The sequence below is a fragment of the Sceloporus undulatus genome, chromosome 2 (assembly GCF_019175285.1).
Source record: "Sceloporus undulatus isolate JIND9_A2432 ecotype Alabama chromosome 2, SceUnd_v1.1, whole genome shotgun sequence".
Lineage (NCBI taxonomy): Eukaryota > Metazoa > Chordata > Lepidosauria > Squamata > Phrynosomatidae > Sceloporus > Sceloporus undulatus.
The window spans coordinates 40,865,154-40,886,119 of record NC_056523.1 but is presented as its reverse complement, the minus strand read 5'-3'; the positions used below and the strand labels follow the sequence as shown (position 1 = coordinate 40,886,119).

Sequence of the window (20,966 nt, the reverse complement as noted above, 5' to 3'; positions counted from 1 at the left end):
AGAGAATATTAATCTGATTTAGAGAACTGTTAGCCCTCTGGCCCTCCTTGCATCCAATTTTGAAAAATCTGGAGAATATGAGATGAAAGACATAATCTTATCAAATATTATTATTATTATTGTTCATTTTGGTGTTGGAAACCTTATTAAGTAATCTGAGAGATGACCAAGAGATTATTGGAATTAAGTTTAAAGGGGAATGTCTAAAAACAAGGGCCTATGCTGATGATATTGTAATTACACTGGAAGACCCAATAGCTAGTTGTGATAAATTAATACAACATCTTAAAAAATTTGAAAGAATAGCTGGGTTAAAAATCAATTTAGAAAAATCAGCGGTGATTACAAAAAATATGGACAAATATGATCAGAATAGATTTTCCGAAAAATCAGGCTTTAAGATATCTGAAAAAGTGAGATATTTGGGTGTGATTCTTACAAATAAGAATTCAAATCTTATTAAAAACAACTATTTGACTAAATAGGCGGAAATCAAAAAGGACATGAAAAACTGGGTGACAATGAATCTCTCAATGCTAGGCAGGATATCTGCAGTCAAAATGCTGGTGATTCCTAAGCTACTTTTTCTTTTTCAATGTATCCCCATTATCAAACATGAAAAAATCTTCAAAGATTGGCAGAAACAACTGGCACAATTCGTATGGGCGGGGAAAAAACCCAGAATTAGAATTAAAATACTATACGACGCTAAGGAAAGAGGTGGTTTTGCCCTCCCTAATCTAAAATTATATTTTGAAGCTTGCGCCATAACTTTTCTGAAAGAATGGATCATGTTAGAAAATAGTAAATTACTGAAATTAGAGAGTACGAACATTAGATTTGGATGGCATGGCTTTTTGTTCTACGGGAAAATAAAAGCTAATAGAAGCTTTAATGACCATTACATTCGTGCTTCAATATTTAGGGTTTGGAATAAGTATAAAAAACGTATATGTCCCAAACTTCCCCTGTGGTTGTCACCACATGAGGCATTATTTTGCTATGATCCAAAGAAAAATCAGACTTGGATTAGGTATAAAGACTTATTAAACAAGGATGGATCCATTAAAACTCAAGAAATATTAAAACAGGAGGGTTGGGACATAGGATGGTTTTTGTACAGGCAACTTACCTGTAGACATAAAGTAGATAAGAAACAGGTTGGCTTCTCTAATTCCAAGAATGAGATGGAAGAAATCATCTGGAACTCTGAGTCTAAAACAATTTCCAAAATTTACAAAAAATTGTTGGAGTGGTTTACGGAAGAGGAAATTGTTAAAGACTCAATGATCAAATGGGCACAAAATTGTGGGAGATCAATTGAATTGTCACAATGGGAGAAGGCATGGACTAAAAGAATGAGATATTCAATGTCTCAATATGTAAAAGAAAACTACTTTAAAATCTTGTATAGATGGCACCTAACACCAGTCAAAATAGCCAATATGTACAAAACGGGAAAGAATATGTGCTGGAACTGTCAAAAAGAGATCGGGACTTATTATCATTTATGGTGGACTTGTAAAAAGGCAAGGAAATTTTGGAAAGAAATACAAGTTGAAATTGATAAAATGTTGGGAGTTAAATTAACATTAAGAGCTGAAACAATGTTGCTATGTATGTTAGAAGAAAAAGATGAAATCAGGTATGGGAAAATTTTGTTTTATATGTTGGCAGCTGCCAGACTGACATTTGCTAAACATTGGAAATCTGAGAAAAATCTAGAAATAGAAGAGTGGCAGGAGAAACTTTATGAGATGATGGAATTGGATTTACTGTCACATAAATTACAAGAGGAAAATAATGATAAATGGAGAGCATGTTGGGAAAAGGTGATGAAATATCTGAAAAAGACGTGGGGTAATGTTGTAAACTGGGCTTCAAATATTGAGGAAATTATATGACATAAAAAAATAATTGATAAAATAGGCCTTGTTTACCTAGATTTGTAAGCCTAAATGTTAAATCTTGTATAAGAAGCATGTAAACAAGACCAGAAAATAGGAAAGTTAAGAAGGAACTTGGAGTAGTAAAGTAACAAGAAAGAATGTTTCAAGCTGAAGGGGATACCTTTAAGCTTTTGAGTTGATAAAGTTACAACAAACAGAAGGAAATACAATAACAATTAGTCTACTGTAACATAAGTTAAGGGCGGGAGGAAGGTAATGATATAGTACTGTATTTATAGAAGTGTCACAAGAACTGCTCTGTGTTATAATGATTAAGTTGAATTCTAGAAGTTTGGGGAAGGGAAGTGGGGTAACAATAATGCTAAAGATTGTCGGTATAAAGTACTGTTAGAATGTAAAAACAAAGAGAATATGCAGAATATTTTGAAGTATGTTATGTTGGCAATAGATGGTAAAATTCAATAAAAAGTTATGGAAAAAAAAAGAGAGAATATTAATCTGATTTAGAGAACTGTTAGCCCTCTGGCCCTCCTTGCATCCAATTTTGAAAAATCTGGAGAATATGAGATGAAAGACATAATCTTATCAAATATTATCATGTTACTGTAGGTAAAATAGTACTAGTATAGTACTTTAACAATATACCGGTAGAACAATACAAGTGGCAAAGTAGCATTAGTATTTTACTATGGGCAAAACAATAGTAGTACTTACAGGGCTTAATAATTACTATGTTTGATTCCTACTTCTTCCATTCTTCTTTTAGGTCTTTTCTGTACAGGCCAAAAGGTATGTTCCCCCTCACTGTTGTGGCATCGTCTTTTCCCAAGGATGCATGCCTGAAGCCCAGGTTCTGGTGTCAGCCATCCAGATGACATTCAGCACATTCCACACCAGAACCAGGTTATTACAGCCTTAAGCTGTTGAAAATAATACTACTAATGGGGCCCTCCATTCCTATGCAATCATGGCACAGGCATCCTGCTGAGGTACATGGTGCATCTTCAATGGATTGATTATTCTGAGGTCAGAACACAGTGCCCAGACTTGTGCTCATTGTAGGATGCCTTGTTTTGACCTCAGAAGCAGGTGACCTGTGGTAGCAGTGGATGCACTGGACAGCCCACTGGAATGGCTGCAGACAGTGACTGAGGCCAGAATACTCTTGGCTGTGCGCAGAGTATCCTGGCTATTGCAGACAAGGCCCTAGTCTATTGGTTCCCAAGGCTCGAGGTGGGGCATAACATAGATTAATATAAAACAGATAACAGCACTCCCCTCATGCAGATAAATCCCAAAACTAGACTTTGTGGTGGGGTTTTCAGGTGTTCAGATGCCCATGGCCATTTCAAGTCCAGTTTCATATCCAGTCCAGAATGCTCTTTGTGATTTATAGATTAATCCAGAATATGTATCTTGTGTAAGGAGATATCCAGTTCCAGTATCTTCTTGTACAATTATTTTGCTTAGCCAGGGCAACAATTTTCCACAGCCTGACGGCACTGGTGCAGCTCCATCCACTACTTACTGATTTTCTAAGAGCTGAACCAGAAAAGCACTATCTTTCTTCCATCAACTGTCAATCTCCTGGACCTCTTCATAGTTATGCTAGTGAAGCTTAACACTCTGCAGAAAGCAAATAAGATGTCACCTGTTCTCTACCACATCAACCCCCACTCTATGAAAATGAAGAACTCACCATAGGGAGCAGATCAATGTAGCAGGAAGTCAGGGAACATCTTACTGAACTCAAGTTATTAAAGACCCTGAAGACTGCTCAGAGCTGCCCCAGGGTCCAGGGCAATATGCATAACAAGGCCTTTTTCCTCAAATCCAGCAGCTGACATTATAGCCATTATTTCAGGTCTCTTGAGACATACAAATTTATTTTGTAATGTGCTGTTGGGTTTTTCAGTATCCAGGTCCCCAGAAGCCTGAACCCTTCAGCAGTCCACATCTTTTTTTCTCTTCCCCCTTTCTCCCTCCTCCCTGAATTGTGTTACAGATCATGGAAACTGAGCTCATTTTAATGTAAAGGAATTCGTCCTATACAGTCTCTTTCACAAGAATGCTCTCATTGCCTTCCTAAAGTTATTTGGGGTGCGAAACATGGTAGCTGAACCTACCAGGTACTGGAGTCATAGGAAGTGCTTTTGAAATAGCAAAGAAAGGGGATGGGATGGGATGGGATGGCTCAAAGCTGCAGGGGACACAGTTTCAAAAGCAGATATGCACATTACTCTCTCTTTCTGTCTCAAGAACAAGAAATTCCCCCTTGACCTGAAACAATTTCAGACTACACCTCAAAAAGTACTGAACCGGGTCTTCATATTCATTACCTGGAGATAAATTTGGATGAGGAAAATCTCACAGCCATTCATATCCCTGATGTGTGGCCTTGAACAGGTTTTGTACGCTATTCTATTTTGTTGTAATGCTTTAAGCAATTCTACAAACTACTCTGTAAAGCCAGCACACAGTGCCTAAGCATCTATGGAGTGGGTGAATTCATTTTCAAAAGCACTCAGAAACAGCAATGTGATTTACTGGATATCTTCAGAAAAAACTGCATTCCTAGTAGATGCCTGAGGGTATAACTAACCTCCACCAGACTCTTTTGTGGAGGTAAGATTTGTAATATGAGGTGTAAACCCTACAGGGCCACAATAAAGAGGAAAGTAATTGGTAGGAGTGTACACTGCAGAGAAGACTTAGTTTGGATCCTACTTCAGAAAGCAGGCTGATACAGCTAGGACTGATGCAAATGCTAATCAACTGATTTTGTCCTCTATACACTACTGCTTGTTCAAATGTTGTTGTATGTGTAACTTCGCACAGTAAAAAAACCCAATATATTAGAGACCCAGAACAATACTAAAAGACCAAGTGATACTCAGTTATATAACTTACTAACAGGTATTAAGAACATTCTACTTAAATCTTTGGAAACACAGTCAAAATGGAGTGAAATGTAAGTCTTGACTGCACTGGCCAGTATACTGGAGTAGAGCAGGGAGCTTGGTAAGTTTAGCATGGAGAAGATAAGATTAAGAGATGTCATAATAGTCATATTTAAATATTTGAAAGGATTTCATTTGAAAGAAAGAGCAAGCTTGTTTTCCCTTGCTCCAGAGGAATAGGATGTAGAGCAATTGAATCAAACTACAGGAAAAGAGATTGTACCTGAATATTAGGAATAACTTTCTGATGGTAAGACAGTGGAATATCCTGCCTCAGAGTGTAGTGATGATTTTTAAAGCTCCATCTTTGGTGATTTTTAAGCAGAATCTGGGTGGCCATCTGTTGAGACTGCTTTGATTCAAATACCCCATGTGATAAACTCCTCACTCTCATTCAAGATTGTCAGGCAGTGCCTGCATTATAGCATCCCACACAATCTTATAATTGTTGTTGACAAGCATGTTTTTGAGCAATTTTTAAAGCATTCCATCCCTATGTGTAAGTCAAGACAACACTATTGTCCAGTCCATGTCCCATTCTTCCCACCTGATCATGGAAAGGACTTTCACACAGAACCCATCATTGATATGGCAGGGAAACAACAGTGAAAGTGATTGTGCAAATCACTTTCACATGTAAGCACGCTGAAAGCTTTCTCCTGTCCTTTGTAGTCTTTTGTATTAACAGAAGAACCTGTTAATAATATGATTCCCAAAAGTGATTTTCAGCCCACTTTCATGTGAAAGTGATCCACATGATCACTTTCACTAGGGGTACAGCAGGGTCACGGACAGAATAAGGACATGAGAGTGATCCTGTCCCTCATGTGATAAAATCCTCACTCTCATTCACGGTTGACAAGCAGTGCCTGCATTATAGCATCCCACACAATTTCATAACTGTTGTTGATTCTATTATGTTAAAGTTGAATAAACACCCTTAGTTAATTCAATGACATATCTCATTTTCCAGGTGTAATTGTGGGTGGACATTGGCAATAGACTTTTTGACTTTGCCTGTTGGTGCTATAGGCATAAATGTTTTTAAATATGTTTTTCCTTTGACTTAGGAAGCTCAGTAGGACAGAAGCTGAGAAATTCTTCAGAAATTGGCTACCAGTATCTATGCTGCCTTTATTTTAAGTGAGGATGTATCCTTTCTCAAAAAAGACATTCCATCACTATTCCCATCACAACAAGCATGTTGCTTCAACTGAAAGGTACAACAAAAAGGGAAGTCATTGACCTGACTTGGGGGTGAGTCTGTTGACAAATTATCTTTCAACTTTTCAAGGCTTTTCCTCCTACAGAAAGCCTAGGAATGCTCACAGTAGCATCTTTGGATGAAAGCAAGTGAAATATTGAGATCAATGGAGAACTCATGGGAGCTGAAAAGAAATGTATAATGCATTCAGGAAACATTGAGATAAATTGCATTAAAATGCCTTTAATTGCAAAATAAAATGGAATCATAAAGCTGAAAGAGACCACAAGGGCCATCCAATCCAAACCCCTGCCATGCAGAAATATACACTCAAAGCACTCCCAAGAGATTGCTGCCCAGCCTCTGTTTAAAAAGCTTCAAAATGGAGACTCCAGGACACTCCAAGGGAGTGTGTTTCAATGTCAAACAACTCTTACCATCAAGAAGTTCCTCCTAATGTTAACGTAGAATCTCTTCTGGTATTGATGTCAGGGTGACTGGGTAGTAAATTAGAATTTAGCTGGACAAATATTCAAAATAGACATTTACATTTCTACAATTCATTTATCATGGCAATAATTTTTCTTCTAAAGCTTCATTTTGGTCCCAGCTCTTCATTTGTGAAGTCACCTGACTTGATAACTTGTGACAAGAACAATGAACTTCACAAACATCAGAGCAGTTTGAATATTACTCTAGTTAATTTTGTTCTGCATTTTTATTTTATTTTTCATTATTTTTGGCTTCAAGTTACCAATGCTGGATTGATTGATTGATTCCAATTATTAACTAGATTTTGGAGCCAGACTCTCATGTAAATATGAAAACAACAACAACACATGGGAAACAGCATAGGGAAATTATATGAGATCACATGATTCACTCAATGAATTGTGTTTGTAAAATTTTACATTTTAAAGGCTTCTTGGTTGCCAGAAGAGAAAAAGACAAGCAAATACAAACTGGAAATCTTCCTCCATTCCACTCTGGAGACTGCCCTGAATTGTGTGTGTTTTAACCTAACCTATTTTTCCAAAGGAAGCTTAATCAGGAGAAATGACATATATCTTGGATTATGGGCATTGTCATACAGGTGCAGACAACATCTAAGGTAATCCAGTTCAAAAACACTTCAGCCTTCAGTGTTGACAATAGGACTTCAGAATGGATCCAGAAAGACACTGGTAGCTACCACAGGCAGGATTTGCTTTCCATGCAAATTCATTTCGTTTAGTCATTTAGAGGCTTTTTTACTATTATTGTTGTGTGGCTTCAAGCCATTTCTGACTTGTGGAGACCCTAAGGCCACCATGAGGTTTTCTTGGCAAGTTTCTTCAGATTGAATTTGCCATTGCCATCTTCTGAGGTCGAGAGTGTGTGACTTGTCAAATGTCACCCAGTGGGTTTACATCACTCAGCTACTCGAACCCTGGTTTCCATAGTCATAGCCCAATACTCTAACTGCTGCTCAACACTGAATCCATTTAGAGGTAGCCTCAAGTAGAGAACAGTATTCTAGTAATATCTTTAATAGATATTCTCCAGATCTTCTGGACCTATGGTTCTCAGACTGAAAACTGGAGAAGGTTCCTGTAACTTTTATAGTTGTGTAGAAAGAGGAATTTCAGCAGGTGTTGCTAGTCAGGCAACCAGGAAACAAGCAAGATTTGTTGAAATTCCTACTTGTTCACAAACAAAGAAAGAGCAGGAGTCTCCTCCAGTTTTCACTCTGGCAACTCTAATAAGACAAACTTCTGTCACTACACAGATATAAATTTTCTGAGTACTAAATATTTTTCCTGCACCTGGTAACAGTATATCTACACATGGTTGTAACAAATTATACATACCAGGAGATTGAGAGTACTAAAATAAAGCTGTTCTTCTTCAAAGGAAACTGTACTTACTGTAAATGTATCTTCGGGATAACTGAGCGTGTATATTTCGATACTCAAAAATGTGCATTTCAAAACATTTTGCAATTTGCATCTCCACCTTTGTGGTCTGTTATCAACTGTCTTGTAATGAATTATACATAAAAACACATATGGACATATGTCAATTCATACAGGAGAACATTGAATAATATTAGGAAGACAAAATTATTTGCTTCCTCAGTTGACTGTTTTGTACAGCATAATCATTCTTTTAAAGATCGATTTTTCTGAGTGCTGGATAATTTTTGTTTTCTTCTCAAAATGGCAAGACTAGTGAGAAGGGTAATGGATTATATATTGAGGATCGCTACTGAAGTCCCTCATAGACAAAATGCAGAGATGGTATATAATCACCCACTTCAGATTTCAGGTCTGCACATATTGTCTAAGCTTCCTCTCACTACCTGATTGTTATGATTAGGGTGATCTTGATAAAGATCAAAAAAAGCAAAAAATATAATGCTTCCTACTTCAAGAATTGCCAAATGTCAAGCATAAGCTTTGGAGAAACTTCTTTGAAATCCCTGTAGGTCAATTTTCAAATTATTTTGTAAGTATTTATATATATATATATATATATATATATATATATATATATACTGTTTTATCTAGTTTAATATACTGTACTATTTCTTCCATGATGGCTTTTAAATACATTTTGATATGTGGCACATATGCACATACATTTTTGCTTGGACATTTTTTAGTCTATAATTATCATTACATACGAATTATCCCCATCTCTTTTTCTTTTAACAGCTCCTGAAGAAAGCCACAGAAATATTTCATGATCAAGAAACGTTGGACTAATGTGAGAAACAAAATTTCCTTTTACACATCCTGAGACTTGGTTTCACTTTTACATCAGAACAAAGACTGAATCAATGTCCAAAATCAATTGGAACTGAAAGACCACAACCTGTTTAACAGCTCACCTCAGAAATAGAAACTAGTTGTCCAAATTCATAAGATCTAAGTTTTTTTTCCTTACAGGAGCCGAGCAGACAGGCAGGAAAAAGCAACTCGATCCTGCCTTTTCCAAAAATGGGTCAAAACGCCATTGCCTGCATGGCCCACTCCCAAGGCAGATTGAATATACATGGCTTGACCGCGTGGCACAATGTCAAACCATGCTGCTGGATAATTGTTTTTGTTGTTGATTCCCCACCATAGATGCACACCATTGCAGAAACACACCACCTGCAACCCCCATCCTCCAAGTACCTCCTACATCTGTCCAGATGCCATGCTATTGCATTGCTGCCCCTTTGATCAGCCACACTGTAACATGTGTGATGCCGTGCCCTGTTTGAACCTTGTTGTCCAAATGGTCTACATTTCCTCATGACTTGCTCTAAGATAATGGAGATTATTTCACAGGCCTGTTTTTGCTGAAATTATATTAATGAAAGGGATGCAAACCAGTTTGGGAGCAGTGCTTATCACATGTATATTCAGTCTTGGGACTCAGGCTGTTGTAGCCATGGACAGTCATGTACTCTCTTTTCCAGACTGCACTTTAACCCCACTTCTACACCCAGCATGCATTTTGTTTTGTTTTTATTTTTATTTTTCTTTCTTTTTATTTTTAACACAGTTTAGCACTATGGCAATGCTATTTAGTGGAGGGCAAAGGAAAGGAAAGAAGGTATAAAAAGGAGACAACCAGGCTGCTCAGGACAAGGAAAGGGTGAAGGTAAAGGGAGAAAGGAGGAATCTGAGCACATGACTGCTCAGTGGGAGTTTATTGCACAGGAGCTGCAACTACATGCTTATTGCAGTGGAGGACTAATGCAACAGCATAATGATTGGTGGCTATTGACAGGCTTTGCCCAACAATGGAAAGGCATACCACAGCCATGGTTGAACTACAGAAAAGCTCAAGGGCAGTTACAGCATCATCTAATAAGGTTTATCCATACATGCTATTATTCTGTATCTCCAGTAATGTCAAAACAGGAACTTTAATATGTCTTATCAACATATTTATTTAGTGTGGCTGCATTATATTGGATGTGATGGGGTGGAGAAGCTGCTTGCGTTGTTGCTATTTTACTTTCCAAGAAAAACCAAGTTGAAGGTTTCTGTTAAGCAATGGCTGGTGCATTTTTCAGTGAACTGTATATTGCCTAAAGATTTTAAGATGAATAGTTTTTGACCAGCATCTGTGGCTTACATCTTCAGAGGATAAACTCTTCTAGAACACAGCCACATAGTCCAAAAAACTATGGATGCCAACTTTGAAAGCCTTCAAATTCACATTTTAAGATAAACTTATATTTAATTTTTAAAATTTATTTTCCACTTTGAAGCAATAAAAAATGAACAAACTCCTTTAAATACTTGATCACCTACCTGCACATTCCAGCTTCATAAAAGAGATAATAAAAGCAGAATTGGATTTTTCTTTGAATCTGTTATGCACCCAAATGAAAACATTATTTCTAAACTGCCAGAAGAGTGTTATTTTTTCTTCCAAGTTAATAAGCCTTTCCTAGGCAGAGGTGAAATTATTTTATATTTAAGAAGAGAAGAAACTTATAAAAATTCACTAGATGGAAGAAAAGTGTGTTTTCACTTATATAAAGGAACTCATTGAAGAAGTCATGAAATAATCATTTTTAAAAGGTTTTAGAAGGGTCTGACAGACAATGCTAAGTATAGAATATACCAGTCACTGTAACAAACCTTTGCTTATACAAAAGATGCTAGGACAGATTTGTTAAAGGATGGGGTCAAGAAATATCTGAGATGCCTCGCTTAACTTTTAAAAGTACATATACAATTGTTCTGACAGCTAAATCAATCCAAAATTAAAGAGAGAATTGACCCACAAAACCCAGCTGTTCTCTAACCTCCCTTTGCACACATATACTTTGTGAAGTAGAGGGAGTTTTATATTAAATTAGGTAGTTTCCTCTGAAATGAACTGTGAGCAAAGCTCAATTGTGGTGTCAGTGCAATTGCAGCAACTTAAATTTAAGTGGATTGTCCATCCCTAGAGTTTTAAAGTTGTTAGTTGTGCATGTCTAACAGGGCTTCAGTTCAGTGCTGTAGGAAAAAGGACAGATAATTTTACAATTGCTCAGAAGCTCAACTCAAGTGTATGTGTCTATTCAAAAATAAGTCCTACTGAATTCAGTGGGATGTGCTTCTGGATAGGGAGGGATGGAAAACTCGTAATTAAGTTTTGGATATGAAATTACCAAAGTTTGGAGTTGCTTAATTTTTGTTTGTTTGTTAAGAGTATACCAAACTATCACAGTCTTGATTTCTTCACAAATGGGTTTCCAAAAAAACTGAGAATCATGCGGAGAGGTGGGTAAGAAATATAACAACAATAACAGGAGCAGCAGCAGCAACAACATAGTGGTGGAGGAAAGTGAAACTATCAGATTCAACTATCTTGGCAGAAGGCTTTGAATGCTATCTTTGAAGTGTGGCTTTGAATCCCTGTACATGTAACCATCTTGACTGTTCTGAAACAGCTTTGCAATCTTTTTTCTGTCAGGCCTTTTACTCTGTACAGTTACAGGGAGGACAGAAGAGTATGCTTACCTCAGTGCAGGGGATAGCTGAATCTACTGAATTTGGCCAATACTGGTGGGTAAAAATTTGAAGTCATTTCCTATTAAGAAGGTAGTAAAACTTGGAAACCTCTTCATAAGGTTGGAAATAATTTGGGATTTAAAAACCAAACAAATGGAGAAGAAAGAAAATCTGATACATTCACCCATCTTTAATTTTAGGAGAAACACGGAATCATAGAGTTGGGAGGGAATGCAAGGTCCATGTAGTGTAATCACTACATCATGCACAGCTAAATTGCTTCCACAAGATGACCCATGTTGAAAGGCTACTTTTCAAAGAAAGAGACTCCACCATCCTCCAAGGTAGTCTATCCAATTGTTGAACAGCAATTACCATCAATAAGGTGTTCCTAATATTTAAATGGAATCTCTGTTCTTGTAATTTGAGTTCATTGTTTAATGCCCTAGTCCAGTGATGGTGAACCTTTTACAGACCGAGTGCCCAAACTGCAACCCAGACCCCAATTATTTATTGCAAAGTGCCACATCCCTCTGGCTTTCTAGTAAGAAATTCTGGCAAACTCTGTGCTAGGGAGACAGCATGTGTGCCCACAGAGAGGGCTCTGAGTGTCACCTCTGGTACGCATGCCATAGGTTCACCATCACTGCCCTAGGCTCTGTAGCAACAGAAAGCAATCTCACCAAATGACATCCTTTCAGGTATTTAATTATGCCTACTTTATCATCTCTAAATCTCTTCTCTAAACTATGTATATGTGGTTCCCTAAACCATCCCTGGTAAGAGTTTCCAGAATATTTACTGCCTTGGTCATAGAATCCTAGATTCATAGAGTTGGAAGAGACCACAAGGGCCATCCAGTCCAACCCCCTGCCATGCAGGACATCCCAATCAAAGCATCCCCAACAGATGGCCATCCAGCCTCTGTTTAAACACCTCTGAGGAAGGAGACTTCATCACTCTCAGAGGAAGGAGTGTGTTCCACTGTCGAACAGCCCTTACTGTCAGGAAGTTCCTCCTAACGTTGAGGTGGAATCTCCTGCAGCTTTCACCCATTGCTCTGGGTCCTAGTCTCTGGAGCAGCAGAAAACAAGCTTGCTCCCTCCTCAATATGACATCCCTCCAAATATTTAAAAAGGGCTCTCATATCACCTCTTAACCTTTTCTTCTCCAGGCTAAACATCCCCAGCTCCCTAAGTCATTCCTTATAGGGGATGGTTTCCAGACCCTTACCATTTTAGTTGCCCTCCTTTGGTCACACTCCAGCTTCTCAATGTCCTTTTTTAACTGTGGTGCCCAGAACTGGACACAATGTGGGGCCTGACCAGAGCAGAATAGAGTGGCACTATTACTTCCCTTGATCTAGACACTATACTTCTATTGATGCAGCCTAACATTGCATTGGCCTTTTTAGTTGCCGCATCACACTGCTGACTCATGTTCAGCTTGTGATCTACTTGGACTCCTAGGTCACTTTCATCGGGACATTTTCCAGCTTATCAATATCCTATGTGAACTGTGGTGCATGGAACTGGACACAGTATTCCAGGTGAAGTCACAATGATCCAGGTTAGACTATAGTTCTTTGCTCTAGTATTCTTACATGGCATTTTTGACTTATAGTGAACCTAAGGTGAACCCATGGAGTTTTCTCAGGACATCAGACCAGCAACTCCCTCACTTGGAGTGCTATATTAGAACCAAGTCCCTCACTTCTGAACTTGTTCCCTATCAGACCCTGTCATAGAGCTTCCTTCTAAACTTTAGCTTTCACAGTCCCTAACATCTGGACTTTCACACAGCCAGACCCTGTCTGAAACCAAAACCCTATCTGACTCCAAATGTCAGCAACAGAATTCTTTTCGTCTTACCAGCCAACATTCTATTGGCTGTCACCAGCTGACTCTTGATTTATTGTAGCTAGCTTTCTCCTGATTGGCTGTTGCTAGCCTGGAAAAGATCTGCCTGTTCTTCACATATAGTTTTCACTAAATCAAGGCAGTCGGGCATCACAAGGAAAAACCCAATATCAAGAGTTCTCTGTCAGATTTCACCAGCATCCCTATTCCAGAATGAATTGAAGACAAAGAGCCTTCAATTCTCTACTCCTGCACCTATCAAAAATTTTACCAGTTTCTTCTGTAATATATGCCATTTTCACATAAACTGTCAAAAAATAACAACAAACAAACAAACAAAACCACAGAGCTGTAAAAGATGTAGAGGAAATTCACTTCCACCTAGCAATGTAAGCCCTCTCAAATTTCATTCTTGAAAGCAGCATTAAGTAATTTTTGCAATTTTTATTGCAATGGAATTCTTCAAAATCTTCACAATTTTTGAATCCTCTTTGCAGTTTGGGGCAGAGTCTGTGAAATCTTTGTATATTATTTTGGTGTAATACTCAGCATTTTCTGTGCAAACAACAACAACAACAAAAGCTTTTTCTGCAAAGAAAATGCTGTCTTTGCTGTCTTATTCACCATAGCATTTTATTTCAATTTCTTGTACAGTAATCAATATAAGTTTTGAATGGCAAGGCATCTCCTCAGTTTAGGTATCTTGTCATCAAGATTTCCTGATAATTAAGAAACATGTTTTTCAATCACTTTTCAAATATTTTGAAATGTTCTTTCTATTCTTACTGAAATCTAAAAGGTTTCTTCTTCTTCTTTTTCAGTCAGTCAGTCAGTCAGTCAGTCATAATTTATTACAATCCATGGATCCAAAATTTAGACATTCAGTCAAGATATACACATTCTTCTTTTTCTATTCTTTCTTTCTTTCTTTCTTTCTTTCTTTCTTTTTGGGGGGGAATTCAGAACAATATCTGAAGGTTTCCCCCCCTCTATACTTTGAATCAGCTTCCTGTTGCATTTTTCTTGGAGGCAATAATTGCCTGTTGCATCCACACCAAAGCAGGTGTCCCTTCTGCAGTTCATTCATTTCCTTCACCTTATTTTTTCCAGCACAGACCTCATTTATTTCCTGACCTGGGTTTGTTGTGGCACACTGGTTTCTTCACTTAATGGGATCTTGGGTAGCAGAAGTATAAACGATTTCAGCCTGAGAAGGTGGAAAGTTCTTGCCAATCAAAGCACTCACCATTGACTTTTGTGGACAAAGGGTCTGTCGCAATATAAGAGAGCTTCATAGGGTTACATGTGATTTTATCTTATTTTTTTGTGACAAGGCAGTCAGTAAGATGGAGAGACTGTTTTCTATTTAATTCACAGTCGTTTGAGAAAAAGCACGCAGAAAGCAGAGTACTATCTCCTCAACTTCAGTTCAACTTTTGTCAACCAAGAACTTATGACTCTGCTGAGATCTTTATTTATCCCAAGTCCCCCCTTTCCATGCACTATTAAGAACTAAGGGACATTTCCATTTTAATAATAGTGGAAAGAAGCAAGAATGATCAATCCTGTTAACAAATATTCAAATATATCCAATAATGATATCAGCCTGTGCCCACATATTGCTTCAAGCTGTATGTTTACATCACCTCCTTTAAATAGTACTACAGGGTTTTTTTTAAAGCCAAAGTGAGGGAGAAAAGGGGAAATAAAGGAGGGAAGGAGGGAAGTCTAAGCCATTCACTTGTCTTCCAGTATCATTATCCATATTTATTCCTTTTGTCATAAACAAACCAAAAAAAGAGCTGAGATATAAAAAAATATTCATTCTTTCAGAAAATGAGAAGAAAAGGGAACTCTTGTTTAATGAGATGTGCATTTGTCAGAAAGAAGAAATCTAGACTTATTAATGAAGTTGAAGGCTTTCATGGTCGTCATCCATAGGTGTGTGTGTGTGTGTGTGTGTGTGTTTGTTTCAGGCTATGTGGCCATGTTCTAGCAGAGTTTATTCCTGACATTTCACCAGCATCTGTGGCTGGCATCTCAAATAATGATGGCATGGAAAAGAGTTGGGTGTACACACATACACACACATTGTGTGACCCTGGATAGGGAGGAGTGATTTTAGATTTCTGAGCAAAGAGGAAAAGCTTTGTTCTGTAGCTTGGGGCACCACTAGCAATCACAATATTCCCAAGTTTAAGCATAAAATCCTATTGCTCCTTACTTATGAGTAAATCTCACTGGACATAATGATATTTACTGATGGATTAATCTGCTCATTACTTCACTGATGCTGATACTCATACAAGGACATTTTCCTTTCAAGTCCTAACTCCTTATCCAAGCATCACTTTGCTGTCATCACCATCATTTCTCTGATGTGGTCAACTTAAGATATTCTTAAGGGAACCATTATACTCCATCGTGATACCAGTCTCAAATGGAAGGCAACAATATTGTGGCCTGCCAACAAAAGCCATCACTTTGGCTTTCAGTCATCAGCAAACATGTTGTTCATTCTCTAGCAATGGAACATCAAAAGCATAATTCTTTATTGTTTGTTATTAAAAAACTTATTCCTGCCCTCACTGCACTAGAGAATTACCATCCAGTCTCTAGTGTCCCTTTTTGGGGGAAGTTATTGGAGCAGTGAGCAACCTCCCAGCTCCAGGGTTTCCTTGATGAATGTGGCTTGAGGAATGGCTATGAAACACATACAGTTTTGGTAGCCATGTTAGATGACATATGCAGAGAACTGGGCAGGAGCAAGGTTTCCATGTTGGTTCTGCTGGACTTCTCACTATTTTCAGTACCATCATCGACCATGGTATCTTTCTGGGTTGATTCTCTGGCATCAGGGGCACTGCTTTACTCTGGTTTCAGTCTTTCTTGGAAGTGTTGACTCAGAAAATGGTTCTGGGGGATGTGTGTTCAATACCCTGACCACTATACTGTGACATTCTCCAGAGCTCAGTTTTGCTCCCACATGCTGTTTCATATTTATGATGAGCTGACCATGGTGGCAAATGTCTTGATTACATCCCACTCAACATGGGGCTGCCTTTGGAAACTGTTCAGAAACTTCATCTGGTTCAAAATGCTGTGACCAGGGTGTTGACTTGGTTACTGGGCTGATATGACTCACCTGTTGAAATATTTAAGAAAGAAAGAAAGGAAAGAAAAGAAAAGAAAAGAAAAACCTCCATTGGCTACCAGCCTGTTTCTGAGTAGAATTCAAACTGTTGGTTTTGACCTTTAAGGTTCTGTAAGGCTTAGGTCCAGACTATCAGAAATACTGTATCTGTTATAAGCTACTGTGAACTTTAAATTCTTCAAAAGAGGGATTTCTCTTAGTTTCATCACTTCTACAGGTGAGGAGACAGGAGAGAGCCTTCTCTATGGTTGCTCCCAAGCTGTGGGACTTCCTTCCATGGAAGTTCTAGACCCCTCTCTGTTTTATTACTAGTAGCAGTCAAAGACAGTTTTATTCAGGCAAACCTTTTGGTAATTATGTGTGTCATAATGTGAGATGTATTTTTTAATCTTTATTGGAAATTATGTTGTGTTTGTGTGTGTGTATAATTTTGTCAATTAATGTTTTAGCTTGATCTTTTTAAATTATTTCAAGCCTCATGTAATCGCACCTTGGGAAAAAGGGTGGATATAACTTTAATAAATATATAAATAAATATATTTCTGCAATATTCAATGCTAGAGAATGTATTTCAAAGGCATATGTGGATGATAATATCTGTGTAGTGCTGAAAGACAGGTTTGTTAATAATATAGAGAACAGAAATTCATAATTTAGTCAATAAACATGTGGTAAAGAACCTGAAATAGCTTATTGCCACTTCTGAGGTTATAGCCAGATAAAATTGCTGCTGGTGGGAGGGCCAGATGCTGAATGGCACAACTTTTCAGTTCCACCTCTGTAGTGGTAAATCCTGAAGTGCAAGTAATCACCACGATACTTCCCATAGCCCCTAAGAAGAGCCAAAGGCCTGAGACCTGCATTTCTTCCCTACTAGTATAGACACACAGAATCAAGAAAATTTACCTACATGTCATCTTACCATTTTAAAATTGATTGAGTGGAACTAAAAAATAGGAAAAATTCAGACAGCTGTATCAATCCATCTCAGCAATTGAGGTCTAGCAAGTTTCATTTCCACCAGGAGCAGGCCTGCCATAAAACCTGTAGGTCTTAACTGCCCATTTGAGACCAAAATATCCTCAAATACTTTGCATTACAATGAGAACCCCTCACAACAATATATTGTTGCAGGGAAAAATATAACCTTTCTTCAACAGCTACTGTCAAAATTAGAACTGAGCTCCAAGAGAATAGAGAAGCCTAATAGGATAGTTGATACCATTAACCTTGCTGATTCAGGTCGGAGTGCTCTTACTGCTCTGCACACTGCCCCCTCACACTAAAGCATATATGTTGTTGTTGTGCGCTTTCAACTTGACTCTGAGAAGCCCACAATGTGACACCTATCACATTGTGGGCTTTTTGGCATGATTTATTGAGAGGATGTCTGCCATTGCCTTCTTTTAGGCTGAAGTTGTGTGACATGCCTAAGAGCACCCAATGGGCTTCTGTGGCTATGTGGGGATGTGATCACATCAAATCAAGATGATAGTACAGTCGTATTTCCATCATTTTCCTACATAAGTTAATTATTTGGTTAGGTCAAGTTTAGCAAGAAGACAATTTCTAGTCTTGCCTAGACTCTGCTTTGAAAAATATAACCTCATTTTGTTTTAGCTTCCTCCAGACTATACTTTGCATTATTTTCAGTTTCATTATTCACAAAAAACCACAGCTGCTGAGTCATGAATCATATGATTAATTTAAGATTTCCCTGGTAGTTGCTATAATTAGCATAATTACACCCAAAGAATACAACTAAGATGAAATCAGTTTTTTTGAAGTATAAGTTCAGTACATTAGCTAGAAGCACAAGTCAGACAAATGGTGGCACCCAGGGACTGGATAATGACCTTATAAAAGTCAAAATGACATTAATGGGTGAAAGGGCCAAATCTTTCACCTTAACTGTCTTGTAGTTTTATATCTGAAGTAAGTATAATGCAAATTGTATGCCCTTTTCTTCTTGTTGTAGTGTGCTTTTAAGTCCTTTCTGACTTCTGGCAACCCTAAGGCAAACCTATCATGGGGTTATATTGGCAAAATTTGTTCAGAAGAGGTTTTCCATGGCCCTTCACCTGAGTCTGAGAACATGTGACTTATCCAACATCACCCAATTGGTTTTATGACTGATCTGGGAATTGAACCCTAGTTTCCAGAGTACTTGACCAACACTCAAACCACTTCACCACACTGGCTCTAAGACATACACACTGTAGTCTATGTTTAAATAATGTATGAAGAGGAAGCTAGCCCTCCTATATCTGTTGACCTCCTATGTGTGGAGATTTATGTTTTGAACCAGAGACTCCAGAATCTGTGGAGTTCCCCCATGCAATTTTGAGACTTGATTTTCTATTATTCCAAACTGTGTGCAAGATCTTCATACATGGTAGGAGCCCTTTGGCTGAGAAAATCACTTTCTATACATAGGAAGGCACTTGAAAAGACAATGGTGGTGTCTCCACCTCCTGGCAAATTTTTAAACACACTGGGACAAATTCAGATATTAATCAAGTAATGAATATAAAATATCCCAGATTCTATCTGGCAAACTTTTTCCAGCAATTCCAGCAAAGGTTGGGTGAGAGGTCCACTCTTGGAAGAAGACTTTTCATTTCAGATTCCTGCATTTTACCTCTTCTAGAGTCTTCTTTTTGCAAATCCATAGCTCTCAAGCATCAGCACTCCACACTCAGAGACAGGTGAGGAAGTGGCATACCAAGGTGACTAACATTACATGGGTCAGGAAGAACTAAAATATGTATAGTTCTTTTGGACCGATTTATGCACACTGACTTGTTTTAAAATATAATTGCTTGTTTAATTAAATTTTAACTTTTGTAAAATAAGATTTCTGTTGAACTTTAGGAAAGTTCTAGGAAAAGGAACATTATTTTAGAAAACTTATAGAAAAGCGCTAGGAAAAAGATGGGAATCCTCCTCCTTCTCCTCGTAAAAGCCCTTTCTTTCTTTCTTTCTTTCTTTCTTGGTGTAAGTTGATTTGGGTGTGGGAGGCATGATACCCCTTGAAAATGTTCTTGTTCCTGCACTCTTATTCTGCTGGCTTGGGCTCAAGCAGAACATCTGATATTTCAAGGCTCTGGCATTCTATCTGAACATATTGCCATTGTATGTTACCAATTCTGACATCCTTTCTGAGATTAAAGCTAGTTCTACTCTGTGAAATAGTTCCTCGTGAAATAATTTCCTAACCTAGTCCTAGGGGGGGGAGGGCTCCAAACTACAGTGAAATTCTTCCATACTTCTGAAATTTTGAAACAAAGGCCCCGTACAGACTGGCAGTTTACGCCAGCCTGTACGTGGACTAGGTTTCGGCGTCCAAACAGCCAAGAACTCTAGTCCGCTGCCTGGGGGCCATCATAGCACACACCTGTTTACATGGGGTGCACCATGATGAGGCAAGGGCGGCACAGCACCCAAATGACACTGGCTGGAAGGGGTGTAATCATGGCATGCAAGCTTCTTTTTGCTCTCGAGAGGGAGCATATTGTTGCTGCAGCATGCGGTTGCCAAGGCAATGATCTGAGGCAGAAAGGGGTGGCGTCTCACTGCCCCTTCCTTCCTGTCTGTCGAGCACCTTTTTTAAAAAAATTAAAAAAGAACGCTAAAGGTGGGGCATAGCAGGGGTGGAAGGATATGGTGGGACATGGGCCTTCAAGGTCCTGCAGTGGGCCAGTGTGGCACCCCAGTCTCTAGCAGCTGCTCACTCCTGAGCTAAAGAGAGCTTGTCCTGATTCCAAATATGGCCAGCAGTCAGGCATAGCAATTGCAACCTTAGTACATTATACATACAACCTTCCATCTTGTCCATCATAGGTGTTTATCAGACGAGCTCTTAAAGAGGTACTATTCCAGTGTGACTCCTCTAGCTGCCTCCTGTTGCATGCTGGGATTGGCAGTTTTAAGGAGGGGTATTTAGAATTCTCAGGCAGAGAAGTTCAGCTCCTTAAAACTGCCAATCCCAGCATGCAACAGGAGGCTGCTAGAGGAGTCACACTGGAATAGTAGCTCTTTAAGAGCATAGTGTGATAAACATCATAGTCTTACTCATCTGAAATATGTGCGTGTGCACGCACGCGTGCACACACACACACAAACCTTTTTAAATAACAACTGAACTGCCTGCAACTATGGTGGCACATAACTAGTTCTTCTTACTTAGCTCAGCACATAGTGACATCTGGTTCAGCGTGAGACAGTATGTTCACAGTTCTGCAGACATCTACTCAGAAGCATGCCACACAAAACTAAAAGGAATTCATTCTCAGATAACTGCCTATAGGATTCCATCCTAAAAGAGGTAGCTCTTTCAAGCTCAAAAGGTCCTTAGAATCAGCTCAAACAGTTAATGACATCTCAAAGACAA

General features: G+C 38.4%; 1 long non-coding RNA gene across 1 annotated transcript in view; it reads right to left on the bottom strand.

The window, feature by feature from the left end:
• The window catches only part of LOC121922680, a 365,925-nt gene that overhangs the window by 276,664 nt on the left and 68,295 nt on the right, over nucleotides 1–20,966 (bottom strand). The window lies entirely within an intron of this gene.